At 33.1% G+C, this 23357-nt stretch overlaps 1 long non-coding RNA gene across 2 annotated transcripts in view; it reads right to left on the reverse strand.

Moving 5' to 3' along the window:
- Positions 1 to 2556: 2556 nt before the first annotated feature.
- LOC146993719 (uncharacterized) overlaps positions 2557 to 23357 on the reverse strand; it is a 285520-nt gene continuing 264719 nt past the window's right edge. For both annotated transcript variants that reach the window (XR_015038248.1, XR_015038249.1), the window contains exon 3: positions 2557 to 2991. This is a non-coding gene — a long non-coding RNA (uncharacterized LOC146993719). The remainder of the gene's footprint in view (positions 2992 to 23357) is intronic.

Raw genomic sequence — 23357 nt, forward strand, 5'->3', positions numbered from 1 at the left:
GGTCGGTTCTTGCATTAGACTGGCATAAATTTAACAGAATGGAGAGGTTCGGCGGGACCTTCGCTTGTAGTTTGAGAGGGTTTGTCTTTGCTAGAAAGACGGAAACAACCACAATGTGAACGGATCCATTTTTAAATATAGGGAAGCTCATTCTCCGAGCATATTGAAATAGGGGAGAGAATTATGCGAATATGCTTTAAATTTTCAGAGTCTAGGGCTGAAAATCTAGGGTGAAAATAAGGGTGGAAACACGTTACGTAATTAAACCTACTGAATCCTAAGAATAATTTTTCCAACATAATTTCAAAACTTTTGAGTAACAATTAAAACATTTTACAATTCCTAGAATCTTTTCAGAGTAAAGCGAGATGACGAGGGGAATTTAATTTCAATACAGCTAAATTTTAAACATGGATACTAAAGTTTCTTCAAAAAATAAAGAAAAATAAAAAATTTGCTCGTTTTAAGAGTTCATAAAAGCACAACAGGGCACAGGTTCATATTAATGACATAGGTGTCACTAAATTTGCAGCAATCGCGCTTTTCTTAAAAAAGGTATAAAGTATTTTCTTCCCACTTCTAGAATGCCTTCGTGGTCAAACGGTAGCATACTCGGCATGTATTCGAGATGTCCAGGTTCGAGTCTCGGCGAGGACGTTGCATATTTTTCATGTCTTCAGCGTCAAAAATAGCCTGATGTATCTACAGTGGCGCTCGAATTAAAAGGTAATAGATGATGATTCTTCACCACCAGGATTTGACGACTGGGCCTCCTAATCCCCAGTCACCCTTTAAGAGGAAGAGTATATAAGGTACCAGAAGCTGGCGCAGCCCGACCCACATAACTAAAGAAGTTAGTCTTATGATGATCACAACAGGCCAAGCCTACTTGGGATATTTTATCCCTCCTTTCTGCATGCCTTTGTTGTGGCACACTCGGCGCGTATTTGAGAGGTCCAGGTTCGAGTACCGGTTAGGGCATTGCTGATTTTTGTGTTTCCTGCTTCAAAGTAACCTAATGACTCTATAAAGGCTTCAATTGGGCTTCAGTAAATTTAATATTTCAGTTTATCAGTTGAAATGTTTAGCGTATTTTCAAATTAGGAAATTAGGATAATACAAATTAGGATACAAAGGTTTTTATAGAAACTCAGAGATTTAACTAATCGAATCTGGAATCTTTTTCAGAATTTGTGTGATTTGAAGATTCGAAGGTTCGAATGTCCATTTCCTAGTAAATTACGTACTGAATTATTGTAAAAAAGTTTTGCAGCTACATTCAGCATAAGAAATAAAATCTTCAAAAGTAATTTTTTGTACCACATTTTACTCTAGTATAATTAAATTTTATAATGCGAATGTAAGCAACATTTTTAGTGCATTTTCAGAGAGGATATATTTCATTTCTAGTACATTTCTTGGAAGAGGACATATTTGTGCAAAACACTATACTCTGAGTGAAACCAAATCAGAAGAATGTTACTTTGAGGAAATCATAAGCTAACCCGAAAACTGAGATCTCTAAATATGATATGAATATATTAGATGAAGTCGTTGTAGAGTTTCGCACTACTTTAAATGCTATACTGACAAAAAACTTGTGGTCTCGTCTTACATTCTAAAACGCAATAACTATAAACTCAGATGAAGAACCATTTTTTCAACATAATTGAAGATTCATTCGTCAGACTGACAGTTGCAAAAACTTAAAATGCAACAAAACACAAAATTCAGGAAAAGCAAAATAAATATTCGAAATAATATTCGCTTGCAGAAAAACAAAATTGTATTACGCCATAGAGGCGTTTTTTAACGCTTTGAGTGATACCTTTATTTATTAAATATCATATTCTGCGCACTTAAAACACGAAAAATTCAATTCAACAGCAAAATCAAAGTTTAAAAATCTTTAAAATTTCCGATAGACAGTCTCACGCACTGGAGATAAAAATGTGATTCTCTGTACAGTGTTGCCATTGCTCGTTTTGAAATTGCTGAGTTTGTTAATCAAATATTCGTTCAAGTTTTACTAAATATGAAAACAGATAATAAAACAAATTCGAAACTCAAAATTTGACTACCAGGTGCCCATGCGTGGGTGGAGAATTACGTCATTCAAAATTTTATGGCTGTAGATATCATCGATTTTTCACAATGCGAAAAACGTACATACATTCAAACAGATTTTTAATTATTTAATTTGTTTAAATATTTGGTGGCAACAGTTTGAAAAGTGATCCGCCGTTTATTGTGAAACCCACGAAATGCCGTTTTGAAACTAATAGCCCTTTTGGGCTACCCCGCCTTTGGGCTAACAAATATTGTAGTCAAGTAAACTATTAAATCAAAATTTCCAACCCCCCTCCCCCCAATTTTTTTTCTCAGCTTGTGAATTAATATATTCATCTCCGTTTACGCATATACAATTTGGGTGAGAATTAACTCATTGAAACTTAACTGAGAATTGACTTATTGAAAAATTGTTTGTTACTTTTTAAATAGTTAACGAATTTACATGAAACTAAAAACATTTTGTTCCTTAGAATAATAGAATTTATTACATAATATCTCATTTATGTCATTGCAGGTATCAGCGGCGAGCCATAGCGCATGCCCTAACCTAGCAAGCGGGCTCGACTGGTATTTTGGCATATTACTAAAAGGATTGTCTGTCGGGTTAAGACACTTTTGGCGAGATGTTTGTCCTTGGGATTTCTCAGGACTTCGAGTAAACACTTTTTGAACTACTGGCACATTTTCCTCAGTCTTGTATGTTGAGGGGCGACCGCGTCTCCTAACATTTGATACAAAGCCTTCTTCCGTCAGCTTCAAATGGCAGTTACTTATAGTCTTGGCATCTACCGAGGCACAAGATCTTTCAGACTTCGCCACCATCTTTATACTTGTACAACGGAGCCATACTTTGTATTGGAATTCCAGCTGTGCCCGCTCAAGCAAGGTAGACGTTGCACCATGATCTGCCACCGATACCTGCAATGACATAAAGAAGAGATAATTTCAACCATTGTAAAGAACAAATATTTTTTATTTTATGATCATTCGAAGTACATAAAAGTTATGAATAATTTTCAGTAGCAAGTTAATTCTCGCTTATACTGAATGCTATAAAGCGGAAAATTTCGATTTTAGATAAGAAAACAGTATAGTATAAAAATACTTCAAGAACTTTTGTTACATGAGAGAGATATCTATTGCGTATAGATAAGTATTTATATTTTTTGTAAATGTTCACAACTAAACATAAATTCCAATACTATGTTACAGAAATGTATTATCGGAAAGATACGTAAAAAAGGTACTTCTAGTTCAAAGAAAGAACAAACTTTGAAGCTGCTGTATGGTAGTTGAAAGGAATTGATTTAGCTGAAGACGAGAGATTGAGATATAAAAAATCTAAAGACAAGATAAATAGGAAGATGGGAAGAGTTTGAAATTTGTACGGTACAAAATTTATCTTAAACGTCAATCGTCCTTCCTAATTTTTCAAAGTAAAGATCCATATTTTTTGAACTACTGAATTTCGAACTGTCATTTCTTATAAATTTTATATTTTATAAAGGTATATTTTCCACGAAAACTATTTTTTTTAAAGACGTACTATTCGGACTGCAAATAAAACCTCGAGTTTCCTATTTATTTTGTCAGGTTATATATAAAACGATGTCAAGCAAATACATTTAATTTACTGATTTGTTCGGTTTACAATGAAAAATATTTGATGTGGACCCCACATGGATTCCTTGTATGGCCTATTACATTATACACATTTATTTTTCGCTGCACTTCATTTAAACTTCCTTCCTGGAATTATTGTAATTTAACTAACCGATCTCTCAAGGCAAGTTGAAAAGCACATCAAAAATTGGAAATTTGGAAAGTAAATCTCGGTCAATTTTTGTCGTCAATTTTTCTGAGTCAAACTTCTTATAATTTTATTTTTTTCATAACGAGTATAAAACTTTCCCAGATGTAAGTAATAGGAACCGACAGCCTGCATTAAACGTAGATTTCGTTATTTGTCGAAAATTAGTTTTTTTCCTTTTTAAATATGACCTTGACAAAACATTTTCGTCATTTAAAATACTTCTACAAATGGAAGTATATGACTACTACCAACGACTGTGAAACTAAAGCCGCGTAAGTACTTTAAAGCCGGGTAAGGATTTGGGCATAACCTATATATGTTAACTGACAATGGTAATAAAAAAGGGAGGTGCACAACTATACATTATACCAGTCCCATACACAAAATTACAACATTCTGCGGCTAGTCATTTTTGAGTTATACGGGGTACATACAAACATACGTAGATACGTACGTACAGACGTCGCAAAAAATATCCTTTGAAAAAATTCACAAAAAAAATATCCTTTTTTTAAATTCATTTTACAATCAACTTTGGTTGAAAGAATCTCTTATTCTCTCTGAAGGTACAGACATCACTTAAAAAAAAGTCGTCCGAATAGATTCGTGGATAGTAGAAATGGATATTTCGTTGAAATATGATTTTTCGCTATTACAACAATACTTCCGATACTTCGTACAAGGAAGTAAAGTAAAAAATGTGTTATTTCAAAATTAGATACATCTTAGGTAAGTTAAAATAATAATTTCTTTAAAATCTTATGCTTTAGCAATTTGCCGCAATTTTCTAAAATGGCAATTATTTTTTGGTCCTTTCTTCTAAAATACTATAGCCAACTTATTGTGTTTTACTGTGAGTGAAATTTTTGCATCGATTTTTTTAACCTAAGCTATCGAGTTCAAATTTTGCAAACACACTGTTAGTCGATGCCGATGCTCGTACATCTGAAAATGAGTTAATATCGACAGTAGGCGCCTCTTAATGTGATTCCAATCAATGTTATCATTTGGATAATTTTATCGAATCGACGAAGGTCTCACTCGTTTCTACAACAGAAGCATGGTAAACATGTCCCTTACGATGCTCAACAGTTCGGTTAATATGACCAAAATATTACAGAAACAAATTTTAAAACTGAAGTAAAATTACTAAAGAAAATTCAAAATTGAAAATAAAAATTGCCAAGTTTGATTTCAGTCAATCATTTCAAATTATGGAAAAAACAATATATTTTGACATAGATTTTCAATAATGTTATCAATTTTGAGAACAAACAGGCACAGCTCCTATTTCTTCAGGATCAAAAAAAAAAAAAAAAAAAAAAGAATTTTGTAGATTTTCCCCCCTTTGAAAGGAAAATTACCTGAAAGCATCTATGCTAAACTACGGTTTTTTTTGGAGGGGGGACTTAATTTTAATTTTATGTTAGTTCTCTTCAAATGAGGGATGCCGTCCAATTATTAACCCTCTGACTGCTCAATTTTTAAACCAAAAACCGCTTCAAAAATTGCGGGTTTTTTTCCATATTTTGAATCTATACACATTGGAGAATTGAAAAATGCATAGCTAAAATGCTGTTAAAGTACGTATTTATATGTTTTTAGTTGTATAAATATTAAATTAATTAAATTCCGTGGTTATTTCGAAGGATAATTTTTGTAATAATTCAATGTTATCATTAGGTTAATGTTATAAAAATAGTTGCGGACAAATATGATCACTGTGTTATCATACAGCTCCTACGGTATTATCAGAAAATCACCTTTCCAAAATATTGCAGGAAATGTTTATAGAGTATATATATCATAATGGTTGAAACTTTTATTAAGAAATAGCGAAGGAGTCCATGTCACAGCCAATTTATTCCTTTGAATCTTTCCGCTGAAGTCCTAACCTTGTTGTGGGTCACCTAGAAGCAGTTCACTGCGGTAGAATCTAAATTAATTAGAGAATGATTCGCCCGCTTTTTGAAACCAGTCACTAAGAGAACCGGGGCGCCTCTGCGCGGGCCGCAAAGCAATCTGTGCCCCGGCGCCGTTTCCTCCAGGGATTGATTGATATCGCTTAATAACGCGGATTGAAATTAATTACGCGAGAGGCACCGAATGTAATGAGATTCGTGACACAAAACTTAATTAAAATTATCGAATCACGCTCGATGCCGCTTCCCTGCAAGAAAAAAGAAGAAGAAGAAGATAAAACATGAAAGAAGATGAGACGGCGGAAAAAACAAAACAAAACAAAGAAAAGCGCATCTTTCGTGTCTGACGTTATTTGCTTGGATATTCCGAGGACCGGAAGTCTTTGGATTTTAAGGTCCCAGGTTCAGCAGCTGCGACTGAGGTCCAAGCTGATGCTGGGAATAGATTAGAGAAACGGAGAGTATTAAAAGCTGGACATATTAAGATTTAGTCAGGTTAAGCTTCTCCTTTTATTTTTTAATGCTCGTTTCGTCCTTTAAATTCTTGGTTTTGGTGTTGGTTAAATTTGAAAAACAGCCATCGTTATTTACGTCTTAAGTCTGAAGCAAAAGTTAATTTCATCACGCAAAATGAAATGGACTGGACTTTTAAAAGACAGTAGGAACTTCTGAGATCGAAATTGGAGGAAAAACCTAAGAAATGAACTTCTCTTGCTTTTGGTTAAGTTAGGTTATTTTTAATATGACAAAGCCACTATCTGTCACCTGCAAATTACGTGTGTGCAAAATTTTAACTCCATGGTTTTTGAGAAGGTAGTTTAAAAACTGATGACAGACTTTTGACGACAGTGACAACATCTTAATTAGTATAAGTAAGTCTAAATGAAAGCTGACGATAATAATATTTAGAAGAAGAATTTACGGATGATAATAATATTTAGAAGAAGAATTTACGGATGATATATATCTACTCGTATGCACAAAAAATTTCTTTTCCTTAACAGCAGAATAATAAGTTGGTCACGAATATTGGATTGTATGTATTAGTTTTAATAATGATTTGAATGATACCTCTTGAAATTAGATCGTAAAGCAGTAATTATATATGGGCGATGGCTTCTCATTCTTGATTTTAACTCACAGAGCGAATTTTTTTCCTCTAGAAAATATCTAAGAAACTGCCTGTGGGAAAGTTCTACACCAGTGCTTCCAAACTTTTCCTTCGTGCAGCACATCGAGTTCTAAAGGAACAATGCGAATAAATTTGGATTTTTAGTTACAATGAATGAAAAGACCTGATAAACAATGTAAACTTTTATTCCAATTTTAAATGTCACACATATGAAAGAAAATGTTTTTTTAGTTTTAAGGTTGAAAAAAACAAGCACTTGAAACTGATTATGTAAAACAAATAATAATTTAAAAAACTTAACAATTTTTAGCTTTCAATAACTTTAAGTCTTTGATTTAAAGGCTTTTGCAGGTAAGAAAATGATTGCCGAAGACGAGTGAAATTTTGTTGTTGCTGTTGTTACCAATCTCACTTGTCTGACGTTTGTTAGCAATAGCATTCATCAAATGCGCCTGTCCTTGGCAAGAGCTATATAGGTGACATCCTACACTAGCTCAGTTCCGCTCCCCCCCCCAATTTTGAGAAAGAGCACCATGGGGGGTGATTGGACGTGTGCCGAGCCTCTCCAACCCCTCGAGAGGAATTTTGGGACGCTGCATATTTAGTGTGCCCCCATGCCGCACAGACACCATACATTTACAAACATTCATGCCTTCTCCAAGATTGGAATTTGCGCCCTTCAGTACGGTAGTTAAGTCACTAACAACTACTCCAGTTGGGTGGCTATTTAGTCATAATAAATGATACCACAGTAATGATCTGATAAACTAAGTAAACGCTTATTTATAAACTAAGTAAACTTTTTAATATCACATGTGTAAAAGACACATTTTTTTTAGATTTTTATGTTAAAAAAATTGGCACATAAAACTGATTAAATGAAAAAAATAATGTTGTAGAGACATTAGGTATTTTTGGAAACAGGAGAGATGAAAATTTAGCAAACGCCTTCGGCGGGAATCGAACCACGGACCTCTGGAATACTGGCCCAGTGTGCAGAACCACTACACCACGAAGGCACGCTAGGAAAGTGGGATAAATACCTTACAATGTAACAAATTAAAATATTTTTAGCATTCAGCGATTTCGATATAGTCTTTGATTTAAAGGCTTTTCGCAAGTAGGAAATTGATTGCGTGTAGAGTCATTAAGTTTATTTTTTTTAAAGCAGACAAGATGAAAAATAGCAAACGCCTTTGCCGGGAATCGAACCACGGACCTCTGGAATACCGGCCCAGCGTGCTACCGTTACACCACGAAGGCACGCTAGGGAAGTGAGAGAAATACCTTATATACTCCCCTTTTTAAAGGGCGACTAGGATTTTAGGGGACCTAGTCGCCAAATCCTGGGTGCGGATCCACAACCCTTTTTAGTTCGGGCGCCACTTGTAGAGTCATTAAGTTTATTTTTTTTTTTAAAGCAGACAAGATGAAAAATAGCAAACGCCTTTGCCGGGAATCGAACCACGGACCTCTGGAATACCGGCCCAGCGTGCTACCGTTACACCACGAAGGCACGCTAGGAAGTGAGAGAAATACCTTATATACTCCCCTTTTTAAAGGGCGACTAGGATTTTAGGGGACCTAGTCGCCAAATCCTGGGTGCGGATCCACAACCCTTTTAGTTCGGGCGCCACTTGTAGAGTCATTAAGTTTATTTTTTTTTTAAAGCAGACAAGATGAAAAATAGCAAACGCCTTTGCCGGGAATCGAACCACGGACCTCTGGAATACCGGCCCAGCGTACTACCGTTACACCACGAAGGCACGCTAGGGAAGTGAGAGAAATACCTTACATGCGAAATGATCAGTTTTACTTTTATGGTATATCTCCAATGTAGCGGAAAAGTATAGTATTTATGTTTTTAAAAAAAGTACTTTTCAAGATTTAAAATATCACACTTATTAGTTAGTAAAAGTTTTATATTTACTTATATACAGTTTTATTTATTTATATAAAGTTTATATTACTTAATATACAGTTTGATAAACACCTGGTGACGTGCAACATTACGAAATTTAATACGTGTACGATTTAAACCAATGCTTCATATTTTTTCCTTAACTACCTTTTTCGAGATTGTTTTAAATTGTGCCAAATACGTAAAAGCACACAACGTTTCCTTATTTTATTATTCCCAACGTTTCCTGTTATGAAACTATGGTTAGAGTAAACTTAGTTTCATAATATTTTGTGGAACACTTGAGGAATATTTAGTGTCAGAATCTATTTATTTCAATATAGTTTTTCATTATAAGTTATGGGCTTTAAATAAAGTATCACTTCCTGTCTCGAATTTTAACCCAAACCAAATCAGCTTTTTATATAAATGCAGAAAGCTTAATTACGGGAAATAGAAACTTTTAGGAGTTTCATATAAGGGTTATGTTTAACGCAAAAGTCGTTACATACATACATACACACAGGCAAATGCACATTATTGTAAGAATTGTAAAATCGTGTTGTGGGTACCCTAATTCGTGTTTATTCACTGAAAACTCACAATCGAATTTCAGGACCAAAAACATTACCTGCGTTTATTAGTTGGAGGAAGGTGCTTTCCTAATAACGATAAAATTGTATACTAAAACAAATTCTAAGGTTAAAATTGCACTAAAATTCCTTTAGTTTACACAACTAATCCTCAAACGAAGATTCCTACAAACCACTTTAATTTCTCATAGGCACTGAGAATCGTCAAAGACTTATCTTGTAAACAAAGATATTTGGTTGTGAGATTTCATCTAAAAGATATGCCAGTGCACTGGCCCCCATGGCATAAACAAGAAATTATGTATAATCTTGTTAATTCGTTTCTAAATTACCTATTCGTCTGCCCTCTTACACGTGACTTGAGCACATTCGAAAGCCCACCAATCTAGATCTTAACTTCAAAAGACTGATGATATGTCAACGCCACCTATATTAAAACATCATGAAAGTACACCAAAAGCTCAGTGCTCTAGGACTGGACCTATGTCAAGCCACACCTTAGGACCAAAAATAAAAACGCAGAAAGAGCAGTGTCCAGGTTACACCCTAATAATTGACTCCGCGCAACATTACCAGTTTTTCCATAATGTTCCAAAACCCCGAACCAACTGAGCTGAGACCATGAGCTTTATTTATGAACTTTGGACTTTGGACTGATAGAATTGAGCTCACAGTCTTGCCTCTAACAAATAGCCTCACATAACATAATTATAACAGACATTAAAATATACCTGTATTATCAAAATCAAATCCCATACGTCTATCTACTTGCATAAAAATGCAAAATTTCCAGTGTAATGATCTCCAAAACATCACCTTTACAATATTCAATTAATCCACTATTTTAATGGGTATACTAAACAGTTTGTGTTATTTATGTAACTTTGTATGTAATTTTATGTTATTATCCTCTTATGATTAAATGTAACAACTCTGATGTATAACTCCAGTATTACTTAGAAATCGCATATAGTCAGTTCAAGTTTTTCATATTCTAGCTGATTAGTGTACTGTGGTAATACCTGCTCTATTCTGTACTGAAGTTTCTGGTGCCCCATGCACTTTTACCTGTTTCCAATAAGAGGATAATTGCAAATCTAAGGCGGGCCACATGGACAGGCTTCAATGAAGACTTGTGTTCCACGGAGCACAGTTTGAGTAACGCTGGTTTCCGTGTCATCTTAAAAGCATTATGGGACACAAGGCTGGGAACCACCACATGGCAACCACTCAAATGCTATGTAAATGGATTTTAGCACAGTGCCTGTATGTTCGTGGGGCTCCTGGGCAAGTGTCCGGCGGGCTCATACATTGTGACGGCTCTGGCTGATTTAACACAGCACAACGGCTAAAGCCGGAATAAGTCTTTTTATGCTTTGGAAAAGAAAACCATTTTAGATTATCATAGCATCCTAAATGTTAATAAATTATAATAAGTTACGGATATGGATAAACAAGAACGAGAGAGAAATTTTCGAAAATGTAGAAACAGAATGACATTATCGAATTTCGTTTTAGTTCTTTTATGAGGTGTAAAACCCAATGTGAAAATTGCTTAATAATTCATCAAAATCAAGAAATGTATAAAAAAACACTTTGTGAGGTGCTATTTGTATAGAAGCTTAAATCAGTGTCCTTCAAACTCTGATAGACTGACAAGCGAGTTATGGCTCAAGTCTGAATCAAAAATGGCAAAGTATTTTGAAGATTATAGTAACATTTTTCGTTAACTTTCGAATTTAATATAAAGCACTAATTGCGCTACGGAACGAAATTCCGAAACGTGCGGGTATTTAAAATAACATAAACAGAAATTCAAATTTACAAGTTCAGAAGTTTCAAATTCAAGTTGCGTAGTCGGAAGATACATAAAGTGATCTGCTTAAGCAATTCAAGCAATTAACGGCAGACTTTTAAAGCAGACCAGCACAACGGCTAAAGCCGGAATAAACTTTGACAAAGCTGGCGACAGGACGCAAACTTCTAAAACCTCTAACACATTCAAATCTTTGGCTTAAATACTCTACAAATAATTTGGATTCTGTTGAGGATTATGAAAAGAAATTATAATAAAAATGTCAAATCATAATAATTGGTTAGGTTACATAAAATCCTAGAATTTTCACTACAAATATATTGACAATAATTACTGAATTTATTATAAATCATTGATTGCATTTTCGTACCTTGAATAAACTATGATTCAGTAATTTTTATCTAAAGATTTCTTGAAAACTGAAATCATTTTTCAAGGCTACCTTCTAGAGCAGAAACGTCTTTTCGCCTTTTTCAGTGCATTTCATTGTTTGATATTACTTGAGAGTTTTGATGTAATATTACTTAGCAATATGAAATTCTTAGTAGTAAATGGGCTATATGTTTCGTGTTTTATCATTACTCCGTGGAAATTCTTTTAAAACCAGCACATGCATTTTCTAGCAAAATAATAAGACTATCATATATTTCAAATTATGTTTCTGAACGCATAAATGCATATAAGCCAATGCCACTAAATAGAATTAGATTTTCGGTTTTTTAATAGAAAATAGGGATGGGAGAACTCATATTTGCTAGTGAGAAATTTCTAAAAATGCCTCAATAAAATCTGCAAGGTTCCAACTGATTACGTAACGCACAAACGTACGTCTCAACTCAGCAGCTCTTCATCCACCAAAACTGTAGACGAACCCCCGACTTCAGTCCCTCTGATTAGTAATTACGCGAAGGTGATGAAGAAAAATTTTTGCCGCTTTCGTCTGTCTGACCCTAATTACAACAACAGAGCGCTTTCCTCTGAGCGCGCCAAATTACGTATCCCCCTTAGCCCCGGGTACACATGGTATTTTTACAGTAATCACGTTTCCTGTAATTACATCAGCTGTTCATGATAAACCATTCGTGCCAAACGAACTGCTTCTTTCTCATAGTTGCTGCGTCCCCACCAACACGCCTCTCACCCCACCGCGGAGTCTTCTATCGTCAGTCGCCAATTTACCCCTTCCCCCAGTATTCTACTCTTTCTATTCGAAGGCGACTTGTAATATTTTTTTGCGAGCCTAATTCTCTCATTCAGTTATTTTTTGGGGGGTTGTACATACGAGCACGAATCCTTAATCACAAGTCATGATCCTGTGTATCAGTAAGATTAGTAAATGCGTGTAAAAGTAATCGGATCAAATATGAAGACAGAAAGAATAAGAGAAAATGAGATTATCAAAAGGATATTCATCTTATATAAAGCGTCTTCCAATTAGAATGATATGTTTTAAGATTAAGCAAAAAAATAAAATCTGAAAGATTTCAGATTTTAATTTACGTCCAAAGGGGCGTTTTTTTAACGTTTTGTGTGTTACCTCTATTTATTAAATATCATGTTCTTCGCACTTAAACCATAAAATTCAGTTCAAGAGCAATATCATAAAATAATTTTAAACTGAACATACCTTTAGAATTTTTGATACACAGTCCCACGAGCTAGAGCTAAAAATGTTCTTTTTTTTTTTTTTTTTTTTTTTCTATACAACGTTGCCATTGCTCGCTTTGAAATCCTTGAGTCTGTTAATCAAAAATTCAGTTTAAGTTTTAAATTAAAGTTTTTACAAAATATGAAATCGATAATAAAACAAATTTCAAATTTGGGCTTCCAGATGCCCATATTCGCAGTAGGATTACATCATTCAAAATTGGATAGATCTAGGTACCGCTGTTTTATCCCAATGCGAGAAAAATACATACATTCATGCAGATTCTTCATTATTTAATTTCTTCAAATATAATACAGGGCGATAACATTGGGTGGCAACAGTTTGAAAAGTGAAACGACAAATAGAGTGATTCGACACAAAATCACAAAACGAAAACAATAGTCCCTCAGGGACAAAGCCCCTTTGGACTAATAAAATAAAAACTATTCAGATGCAACCAAACTTTTTATATTATTTTGAAGTGCAATTTATGACATAATGTTTTGAATGAAACATCATTCAAGTGTCCACCTCGACTTAGAGCACACGAGCGCAAATTTGATGAATCCAGTTTTCGACGATCGTACGCAATCACTCGGATCTAATGTCACGAACGTAGAGTTCGATGTTTATTCTTAATACTTCAAGGGTTCACATAGGCCATTCATTTCAAATAACCTTATAAAAAGAAAAATCCCAAAAGCAGTTAAATCACTCCTTCTGGGAGACCACCTAACAGCTGCATTTCACGAAATTGTTCTTGCAGCAAACGTTTCTGCATACGTCGATATCTACATTAATAGTATGCCGCCCAACCGGTATAGTTGGTGTTAGCGTTGCTGACTGCCGTGCCGAAGGGCCCGGGTTCAAATCCCGGAGAAGGTATGGACGTTTATAAATGTGTAGTGTCGGTGAGGCATGGCGGCACTCTAAATATGCAGAGAGCCGAATGACCTCGCATGTGGTTTGGTGGAAGGGGAAATGGTTGGGAGACCCTCGGACCCGTTCGTCCCCCCGGGGAACTCTCCATCAGAATTAGAGGCGGAATTGACCTAAATCGCATTGTCACCTGAATGGTGTTCAAGTCTGTTGCCAACGGCAGGCATATTTTAGCGCTCCTTGCCACGAGGAATTTCGTGGACTTGGGCTGTCTATGTCTGTCAGACAAGTGAGCATAAGCAACAGCAACATTAGCCTTCAAGTACAGACGTTCATTTTCTGTTACGTAAACACAGAGGAGGGGTCTCTACGACCGCGCTCTATTTTATGCATTTTAAAAATATAAAATTTTAAATTAATGTACTATTGTTATTGTATAAGCATTAATACACTCTTCTTGTTATATTGAAGTAAATTCTTTTTGACACTCTAAAATTAATGCATTAAATTTGATTTTTAAATCATATACGTAAACGTACGGAACACTTAATCAAATAAATAAAATAAACATTACTTAGTTACAAATGCATACAAACTAAATTATATAATAAATTTTCCATTTACAGAATCTGGATTATATAAAATAATACAAAAGGATAATATATAAAAATATTAAAAAACTACAGCACATTTTTTTAAGCATTGTCAACACAATTTTTGCAAATTCTAATTTTAAGGGTTAATAGTGTAGCATCTGGCACTCTCTTATTGGAACCACATGTACCACAAAACAATGTCCTCCAAATATGGCCATTAAAAGTTTCGTATCATCAAACCGGTATCACTCACTAGTCACTGCAACTGTATCTCCTTCTTCGTTTTGATTGGAAGAAAAAAAACTATCGGATGACGACACTATGCCAAAAGCCACACCACACTAGCTCTTTCCGAATGCATAGGCTTCTAGTGCATCTTTTATGGATCCTTTTTACACCATAGGCCAGGACAATTTTATTTACTAATGTATAAATTAAGTAGAAATGAGCGAAATAATAATTAGTGACAGTGATAAGGCTTTAAACATGATTGCCACTTTGTTTTGGCCTCATATCATTCATACTGGAGTACCTATAGAAGAAGTTTCTTAGGCGAGTTCCCTCAAGAAAATAAATATTGTCCTTTCTCGGATTTGATATCTTTCTGATGCCTAATCAGTGCGCTATATCAGTAGCGACACAAGAGCATATAGAAAGAATATCATAAATCTAGCAACCTCTAAGGGGAAAATATCATAATTCAAATATCTGCTATTAGCTCCAGAAAAAAAAAACCTTAAAACTGATTAAACTCTTAAAGCAAACAAAAGATAATAAAACAGCTTTTGACCATTTCTGAGGCTATAATAACTTAAAGTGCACTCAAGAAGGGTTATAAATTCTACTTGTAGAAGAATATTTATTACGTTATACTATAAAAACCAGTATGAAGCAAGCCGAAAGTAAACTAACCCATTACGACATGCTTTTTATAAGAGTCATGGAATCCGATAAGGTAGATGAGCTTTGCATTATTTTTGGTGCTTTATGCTATTTTTCACAAGTATAGTTCTGCTTTAAAGATTATATCGTTCGTACTGAAACAAAATCAAATTTAAAGTTTTGAATTATCTAACTATTTTTTTATTCTTCTGTTAAATTAACACTTAGCAATTTTTGTTCCTGTAAAATTTTGTTTAAGGAACCTTATTGAATACTTCGAAGGTTTCAGTTCGCTGATGACCCAAAACGGATTGTAAAAGGGATTCAGAAAAGATTTTTTCGTGATGCCCCTTCGTACTTTCCTACGTATGTATATGCTCGTAACTTAAAAATCAATAGCTTCAGAACGTTGAAATTTTGTAGTATATGAGACTCCTGTAACATGTAGTTGTACACCTCCCTTTTACATTGCATTTTATTCTTATATGTTGATAAATTACGCAATTTTTGCTTTAAAAGTAATTGAATTATGTTTCTATTAATGTTCCGGTTAAGGTTTTTATGTTCTTTAGTTAATCTGCATGCAATAGTTGTAGAATTAGCAACAATTTAAAAGTAGTTTAAGTGCGACTAAGCCTAACGAACCTGCCATTTATTTACATTTGAAACTCAGTAAAAGAGTGAATTAAGTAAGTTTCTCCACCTTCAATGTCTTTTTGCTGAAGGGCACCAAATATAACTTTTCTGTTTTGTGCACCGAAAAATCTGCTTTCTTAAACGCTTGCCGAATTGTTTGTTTTTTGCGTAGAAACTTTAATTTTAATTTAAAATTACCTTTTTGTATTTTTAACTATATTTGGTATTTTATGCTTTTTTTTCTTTTCTTTTCTTTGATTTTTTACAATTTTTAGGTATTTTTGCCTTGCTGCGAAGTGAAAACTGAATTAATTGAATAAGAAGCATACTTCTTATGAAATTAGAGGAAATACGTTTAAATGAAATGCTGCGAAAAAATGTGTTTAATTTAATAGGTAGTACAAGGAAGTCATATGTGGTGTCCACATCAGATTTTTTACTGTTGTGAAATGTCTGCTTTACGTAAACAATACTGTGTCACTAACTGCAGTGGAGGGAACGGGAGACTTGGAGTAATATTTTCCTTTTCAGTAGTTAAACATGTAAAATATTATTTACAAGACTCATTGAGTCAATCAGAACTAACTTCTGTAGCTTCTAATATACACTGAATTAAATGCTTTGGAAATATTAATAGCTCGGTAATTACTGACAATTTTGTGGAAAAAGATGTGAATTTTTATTTTAATTATTTTGATTAATTTCATATGTATAAGTAGGTAGAGAAATAGGTTAAAAAAGAGGCATGCACGTTTAGTTGTTTTGTTTTTATTTCTGTATGAAAATATATTAACATTCGATTATTAAACATTTATTATTATTTTTGTTTTTTGTTTATTAAGTAAGAGAGTGTTACTTTTGTACACCTCGTTTTTTAAAGACTTTTATATACTTCACTCATTGTGTTTCACTGTGAGTGGAATTTTGTCATTTGTAATCTACTTCTCTACCTAATTCAAACTTTCTACACATACCACTTGCGGATGGTAATGCAATGTAATGAAGTAGCGTTTTTCAAAATTCAAACAATGGAACAATAAATTTTAGTTTTTATTCCAAAGGAAGTGAAAGTCCACCAGCGGCCGAGCAGTAAATTAGTTAAACACTGGTAGGTCGGTGCGGAGTTCGAATCCCGACGAACAGGCTGGCTGGATGGGCTTTTTTTTTAATTTTTCCCATGTGTAACGTGTATACGAGTCAGTTTCTCTTCGAAAATCCTCCACAAAGGCATCGCTACGTTTAGTCAGATAGCCCTCGAGTGCTTCGCCATAATTAAATAAACCAGACCAATCTTTATTATTACGCCCATACGAGTTCGTAATGGATTGAATGCAAACAGAACACACACGATGATAATTTAAGAAAGTTCTGGAACTTTTCACAAAAAGTACTCGTACAGTTCTTATTAGTAGTCCTTATCAGAACACAATCAGTAGTAACCATATCAAATTACTAAGAACATTGAACACAACACAAAAAGCTTCAAATGTAAAGTGATCTCTCAAGACTTTAAATTAAATTCTGAACTCAACAGAAAACTGAAGCTGTCTCCTATTTTATACAGTCCCCCCCCTATTTGCTGAGAAATTTCCAGTAAGTATGATTTCTTCCGAAAGCATTTTTTTCTGAAAGGCATACACAATTACAGTTACATTGGTTCAGATATTGTTATAGTTACATAGGGATTTGACCAGTTACAGTTACACAGAGATAGGAATATAAAATGTCACCAAGTTTGGCCACTATGGGTAATCCTCACCAAATTTGGCGACAAAAATTAGATATCAAAACCATTACCAGCTTGTCCGTCAATCTTAAATATACTACATACCCTTGTAACTTTATATTTTCGGTGATATTTTGCATCTTGAGAGATTTTTATGTTACATTAGACACGTGGTAATACAACTGACGTATAGTTATTAAAATTATTTACATATATACAAAATTCGTATCAATATTTTGTTTTTATTCAGTGGCAACGAACGGAAATCATACTATTCTCAGAAGGATACTCAGGACAAATTAAACAGCCAAAGAAGATTTAATTTTGCCTATGTTTCATGTAATAAAATGAAATGATATTTAGTGCGAAATATTTTCTAAAGAACGCTTTACCAACACTCGTTAACATCAGTACTTTCGCATCACAAAAGAGCGTCTTTAATTTGTTTTATATATAAAATGGTGAGGATTTTAATGAGATAAAACTCGTTTGTTGAGCTTTTGATTTTTAATCAACCTTAAAGAAATTCTTTTCACTACAATTTTAGATTCGAATGGGAAGTGAATTTTTCCAGTTCAGTTTTAAACGAATGTGGAAAAGAAGGAAAATTTAATTTTGTTTTATTTTCAAAAGATTTCTGCTTTCTTGGTACTTTACGTTTTCAAATTTTACTTTCTTTATTCAGTTTTCTTCTATTTCCATTCACATAAATTCTTTCTGCATCATGCATTTTTCTGCTTTGTTTTTAAATAACAAAATTTGTTAAATTTTTCTTTCATGAAGATTAAGTTTTATATTCTTATTTGCTACACATTATGATCTTTTTATATATTCTAAAAGCAATATAAATTCCAGATTATCTTGAGAAAAGTTTTGTTCTTCCTGTCAGAAACGTATCGTTATGGAATTCAGTCCCATGCATTTAGTATTTGTTTCACTTTATCTCTTTAATACAATCATAATTTGTTATTTATGATAAATTTATAATTTTAATCGAACTTAGAATTATTATTGATTATAAAGACAGTAGGAATAATTTTTTTGGGGGTTAATTGACAAGAAAAATTCAGGATAGAATTTGTACAAAATATTGCCTTTGGAAATGTGCGTGTGTGATTATGGCAAAGCCTCAAGGACTATCTGCCTAAGGAAAGGGATGCCTTCGTGGAGGACTTTCTAAGATAAACTGGCTCGTATACACGTTACACATGGGGAAAACCACGAAAACGCCCACGCAGCCAGCCCGTTCGCGGGATTCGAACCTCGGACCGAACTACCAGTGTTCAGCGACTTTACCGCTCGGCCGCTGGTGGGCCCTTCGGAAATGAGAAAAAAACTTTTCTTTATTATTTATCAATGTATGATTGAAAAAAAAAAGGATTTTTCTGTTCCATTTTTTGTAAATTTCAATATATTATTCAAGTTTTACTAACGATATGTTATTTTAATTTAATTCTTCTTTTCTGCCTCTTTTCGGCAGAAGGTTCATTCATTGCAGAATTGTTGTAGATTTGAATGGCAAATAGTTTTACTATGATGTTTAGAGATCTACCAATAAGACTGCGCGATTTTGACCTGCATTCCGCTGTTCTGCGATTGAAAAAAACATACTGTTGGCGACGCTGTTATTGGTCTTGCTGGGGAACACTTCAGATATTTGGTAAGTGTGTGTTTGAGTTGAATTTATGTCCATTTTCAAAGGAAGCTTTGTCTTGAAACCAGATCCAGGCTGGCGGGTAATTTTATATCTTTATGTTTTAATTTAATCATTCACAAAGTAGAATAAACTTAAAGTATTTTAATTTTGTGTCTATTTATATTTGATGGTTAGCTATTCTGATGGTGATAATTCACCGCACAGAACAAACTTAGCACCTTGTTTAACTTAGACCTTGTTAGTACCTTGTTTTGTTAAAAGAAAGAGATTTATTTACCCTTAAAATTTTATTCTCAATGTAATTAATTCATGGGACTACCAGCGGCCGAGCAGTAAAGTCGCTGAACACTGGTAGTTTGGTTCGAAATTCAGTTCCCGCGAACGGGCTGGCTGCATGGGCGTTTTCATGGTTTTTCCATGCGTAATGTGCATACGATCAAGTTTCCCTTAGAAAAATCCTCCACGAAGGCATCTATACCTTCCGTGTAGTGTCTAAGGGCGGAGCACGCAAATAATGATAATAATGTAATTTATGGGTAACCATATAAAATGACCTATATTATTTAAAATTCCATCTAAACTAGCATGAAGAGGAAGGGGTGGACCTAGTCGCTAAATCTTGGTAATAACGAATTATTGTTCACCATCTTTTTAGCTCGGGAATTGATTGTTGCGTCACATAAAGGTTTTCAAAGCCAAGAAATCCGCAATGCCCTCGGCGGAACTCGCATTCTGGAACCTCCGATATCTAGCCAGACGTGCTTTCCAATTACACCGCGAATACCTTCTACAGATAGAGAGAAAATACTTTACATGTTATTTAAAAAAATTTAACATCCACGATCTAGCGTTTTGATAGATTCAATCGAAACGCAGTGGTATTATGAGCGCTGCTGAATTATTTCGAGCACTTTTAAGCATTTTTGTAAAGTACAGTTTAATTACAGTACATTTTTTGTAAAATTTTAACACCAGTTTTCCTTTATGTTTCATCACTTTGTACACAGACATAACATACACAGTTTTCTGAATTATTAAAATATATTACTATTTATATAATATCATAGTTACTATTTATAACTATAGTATAAATATTTAAGGAATAAGGATTTCTCAATGTAATAAGACAAATACAGTTTTTAGTTCGAAAGTGAGGTATGACACCCAGCCTTTCAGCTGAAAACTTCATTGCGAGTTCTGTTAAGAGTTTTATTTTTAACATGGTGCAATTGCAAATAATAATATCTGTTACTATTACTATGAGTTAATATGGAAAAAGAAGTTCAAAGATTATGAATTAATATGAGTTCATATTTTACTTGTTGTGGCATAAATAAAGCAGATGACCAGTTCTTGTAATAACAACATCTGCAAAGAAAATTATATTTATTGATGGTAGTAAAAGAATTACAGAAATATTCCTGTAATTTCCTAGCAGCAGAAGTTGGTCACTGGAATTATTTACACTCCTTATGTACTGAGTACAGAAAATTAATTTTGCTTTCGATTTTATATTTTACTGTTCATAACGTAACTCATGGTGTATAACTGTGGCTGGAGTTTTGTCATCGAATTTTAACCTGTTTTCTGATAAGTTATCGAGTTAAAATTTTGTACGCACACAGATTTTCAATAACAATGCATTTTTTTTTTTTACTCAATTTAGATTTTTTTAGTTAAATGTTTAAACAATTTTTCGCAAATATCTTAATTTAACAAACGAACTAAACCAAAATTTTACTGTTTACCGCATCGATTACAGCGCGAAAAAACTTGAAAGAAAAATTAATTTTTGAATTTCTGAAAATCGCGTGTTATTTTAGACTGCTTAAGATTTCAAAATTCCAACACCTAAAAATATATCGAATATAAATATTTAAATTTTCAAGATTATAAAACAAACTTTCGCTCTCTTTTAAAATAAGAATGATAAAAAAAATATTAATTGAGCGATTTCTACATATAAAAACAAAATTGTCGCAGTCTGAAGTAGAAAGCAGGAAAAAAAGTTTTTTTTTTGCGGAAATTTGCTTTTGAGTTTGTTCTTTTGGCTCGCTTGATGACGAAATTTGCCCTCTTGGCGCATTTATTGACGAAATGGCCTGTTTTTTCATTTGAGCCTCAAGGCGATATTTTCATTTGAGCCTCAAGTTAAATGTTCTTTGTAACATTTTTTATTAAATCTAATTTTCGAAACTAAATATTCGAAGCAGTTTCTTCATCTCTGAATAATGTTAAGTTATTTTTCTATATTTCACAATTTCCTTATAATTTATTGTCAATGCGTAATAATGATTAAAATTAGAAATAACTAAAAGAACAGAAAATGAACTTCAATTAAAAAAAAGAAGTGTATGTAATAAACTTTTATTTAAAATGAATATGATAAATTAATTAATGTGTCTCCTTTTAAGTGCATTAATGATTTAATGCACTTAAAAGGAGAAAAGTAATTTATCCAATAGTTTAATGGGAATAATTGATAAAATATTTCTATTTACGTAGTTCATCTACAATTTCATATCGCAAATAATAAAAGCATGTGGCGAACCTAAATAACGAAATCTATTAATTGAATTGCATTTTCAAATGCGTGAGACATTATTTTTTTAATTTTCTTTTAATTTAATTGCTTCGTCAAATGTATAAGCCATTATTTTTTTATTCTCTAATTTTCTCCGCACGTTTACTATTCCCAATATAAAATAGTGAATGCATTCTGTAAACATAATTATTTAATCTATTGTTCCCACTAAACTGCATGATAAATTATATTTTCTCCTTTTTAGTACACTCATTATCATATCCATTTTAAATAAAAGCTTATTTTTTTTAAATATTAATTTTTTAATTGCAGTTTACTTTTCTTTCGTTCACAGCTCCTAATTAACAAAGGTAATAAATTTTACCTCTCACTTAGCTATAAATATAAAATAAAATTATTCTCAAATGGGAAGAAACTTAGTTTTCCTAAAATACTGATAAAATATGTGTGAGTACTAAACCAAACCAAACCAAACCAAATAAGAAAAATTTAATCCCGTTAAGAATTTATAAAAACCTAAGAAAATTTTAAATAAGAACATCGCATTATGAAAAAAAAGTTATTGAGGATTTTGTATAGAAACAAATATTTCCTAAAAATGAATGCAAAACTAATTACAGATTACTATTCAAAACTGCTAGAAAATAGGAATAATCGCAGTAAAACATTAAATATAACTCTATTTAATATATATTTAAACGTGAAATGAGCCTCCCGTTTGTTCTCCACATGTAAGTGCAGTTCGAACAATATTAAACTTGAGGCTGCATAATTCGTATAACGATTAACGATTGCGGTTATGTTACTGATGAAATTGGGGGAAATTGTCATTGCTTGCACATATTTACGACTAACATACCCTCCCCCACATACTAATGGAAAAACTATACCGAAGGGGAAAATATCAACGATAATATTTAAAATAAGTTCTGTGTCTTCTTTCTTATGAAATTAAATTATTCTAAATAATTTCACTTTTATTTATTATTGTTGCCTAAATCTCAGACTCATATTGTATGAGAGAAAAACGTCTGCTCTGGAAACCGCTAACAGGCCAGAAGATTTTTAACAAGATTTAAAAACACATTTAAAAAATTTAACTAAATTAAAAATTTTTCTTATTAAATATTTATTAAAACATATAAAAACAATAATAATAGCGCAAAAGAAAAAAAAATTCAAGATTGTTTTCTGCCTGAAGTCTAAAGACTGGTACCTGCAAGAAATATTTTTTTTTAGTTATATTTTAGTGGGTCTAGGATTTCCTGCCGACGCCGTTTTGCCTTCGCCATTTCTCTGACAGGACAATCCGTGGAAACCTAATTCGCCGTGGGATATTTCGCCGTCAAGTAGATATGAAATGCGTAATAAACGATTTTATAATATGTATAATTACTTATTTACAAATATGGAATGTAAAGAAATTACGCATAGCTGCTTAGAAAATTACGTCAATATCAAATACAACACAATTAGCACATTTCATAATTATGTGATAAATCTCTGAGATATTATGTTATATTACCATTTCTAAAATTA

This window comes from Stegodyphus dumicola, chromosome 12, assembly GCF_044657685.1.
Source record: "Stegodyphus dumicola isolate Sdum_Otavi_A_Nest chromosome 12, ASM4465768v1".
NCBI classification, from domain to species: Eukaryota; Metazoa; Arthropoda; class Arachnida; order Araneae; family Eresidae; genus Stegodyphus; species Stegodyphus dumicola.